Here is a 2,919-nt window from a genome sequence, read left to right as displayed (position 1 = left end):
CCCCCTCTTTTAACCTACATCAACATCAAACACACATGTAGTGGTGCATATACATTCATGCAGGCAAACATTCATAGACAGAAAATATAATAATAATAATAATCAGTGAAATTATTCTGTTCACAAGACACACACACACACACACACACACACACACACACACACATGTTTGACACTGGTCCATGCCCTAGTGGCATAGAAGGAGAAGAAATCCAGGTCAAAGGCACATATTTTTATTTTTTTTTCCTGTAGCCCTAGCTAGACTAGAACTCCTCTGTGGACCAGGCTGACCTCAGTCTCACAGACATCCATCTACCTCTGCCTCCCTTGTCCTAGGATTAAAGGCATGACACAGCAATCATGGCTGGAAGATATAGAAGAAAATTTCCAAATCTTTAGGAAAGAGATACCTATGACGTACAAGACTCATGCAGAACACCAAGAAAGGACCAGAAAAGAATCTCCCCACATCATATAAAAGTCAAAATACTCAATGTACAGAATAAAGAAAGTTTATTTAAAGATATGAGAAAGATCAAGTCACATATAAGACTGCCCCATCAGAATAATAGCTGACTTTGCAATGGAGACTATGAAGCAAGAAGGGCATGGGCCAGTGTCAAACAAGTCATGAAAGAATAGAGGTTTGAAGTCAGATTCTAAACTATTATTAATTATAACTGGGGGAGAAAGAGAATATTCATGATAAAGACAGATTTAAGGAATTTATGTCCACAAATGAGCTCTACAGAAAATTTTTGATGGAATATTTCAGTCAGAAGAGAAGAGTAAGCACTTTCAAAAGAAGAATAAATAAATTACCCAAGAATAGTAAAGCAAGAAAGTTAAGAAAAAAGCACCTCAAAACCAGTATAAAAGGAATTAATAAATACTGGTCAATAATAACTCTCAATATTAATGATCTCAACTCCCCAGTAAAAAGGCAAAGAATAACAGAATTGATAAGAAAGCAGGACACGTTAATTTGCTGCCTCCAAGAAACTCACCTCACCAGAATGATCAGCACCACCTTAGGGCAAAAAGGTAGAAAAAGATATTCCAAACAAATGGAACCAAGCACCAAGCAGGTGTAGCTATTCTAATATTCAGCAAAATAGACTTCAAACTAATACTAGTCAGGAAAAACAAGGAAGGTCACTTCACACTCATTAAAGATAAAAATCAGTGAACTAGAAACTACAATCCTAAACACATATTCACATCACAGAGGGACATCCAATTTCATAAAAGAAACTTTATTAATACTAAAACCTCACACTATCTCCAACACAATGAGAGTGAGTTACTTCAACACCTGATGTCACAAATACACAGTTCAACTGGACAAAAACTATACAGGGAAAACATGGATTTAAGTGACATAATAAATGAAATGAACTTCACTGACATCTACAGAGCATTCCATCTAAGCACCAAAGAACACATTTTCTTTTCAGCGTTTGGTGGAACTTTCTCCAACATTGACCACATATTAGTGACAAAACAAGTCTCCATAAATTAAAAAAAGTTGAACTATCATCTTGTATCTTAACCACAAAGGAATAAAACTAGATATCAACAATGATAAAAATGGGGAAAGTATGTAAATTTATGGAAGCCAATAATAAATTACTGAAATATCACTAGAGAAGTTAAGAAGGAAATAAAAATTTTCCTAGAACTGAATGAAAATAAAAGCACAGTACACCAAAACTATTGGGATCTGACAGGAAAATGTATAGCATTAAGAGCCTACACTGGAGAATTAGAATCATCTCCTATAAATAAATGAGTGACACATCAGAAAGCCTTGTAAAGTCAAAACATACAACACCTAAAGAGAATAGATGGCAAGACATAAATAAAATCAAGGCCAAAAATAATAAAACGGAAATGAAACAAACTACACAAAGAATCATAAATATAGAGTGCCTCTTTGAAAAGATTAACAAGATTCACAAACTTTGTCAAATTAAACAAAAGAAACAAACTCAGAGATAAAATGGAAACATTACAACAGACTCAGAGGAAATTCAGAAAATCATTCAGACATACTTTAATATCTATATTCCACTAACCTAGAAAATTTATAAAGAATGAACAACTTTCTAGATATATATGACATAAAAATTAAATTAAAATGGCATAAATAATCTAAATAGACCCATAACAATGAATGAGATAGAGCAATTAAAAATCTCATAGCTAAAAAGAGCCAAGGATCAGACAGAAATGGAGCAGAATTCTACCAATCCTTCAAAAAAGAATTAATACGAATCAATACTCCTCAAATATTTTCATAAGATAGAAAATGAAACTATTGTCCCAAATTTCTTCTATGAAGCCATTATTACTCTAATATCCAAATAAGATGTGATGACTAATCTTGGTTGTAAACTTGTCTGGATCTGGAATTAACTGAAATAAGAGACTTTCTTAATTCGGTTATTTGAAGCTGAAAGACCCACGCTGAATGTTGGTGTTACCTTCAGATTGCAGATGGCAGAAGGGCTATTTTTTTTTTTACCTGCTTGCCTTATCTCTTACTGATGAGTTCATCTTCCTGCTGTGGCATTCCTTTGCTGATAGTAAAACCAGAATCTTTGGATTCCAACTTAGAGTGAACACTAGCAGATGTCTAGAAATCCTTCAGGCCTTTAGTGCCAGATTGGGAATGCTGAGATATCCAGCCTGAGCAACTACCAGATTTTCACCCTCTCCAGTGTGACATAGCTATTGTTGGAATACTGGGACTCTGTCCTGCAAGCTAATGTAATAAATACTTTCACTTCTTCCTTTTCCATTTGATCCCCGTTATCTCCTTCATTTGTCTTATTGGTCTAGATAAGACTTCAAGTTCTATATTGAACAAGAATGTAGAAAATGGCTATCTCTCCATATGGACATTTCCCCAAGTAT

This window comes from Nannospalax galili, unplaced genomic scaffold (genome assembly GCF_000622305.1).
Source record: "Nannospalax galili isolate Female #2095 unplaced genomic scaffold, S.galili_v1.0 scaffold235, whole genome shotgun sequence".
NCBI classification, from domain to species: domain Eukaryota; kingdom Metazoa; phylum Chordata; class Mammalia; order Rodentia; family Spalacidae; genus Nannospalax; species Nannospalax galili.
This window is presented reverse-complemented; position numbering follows the sequence as displayed.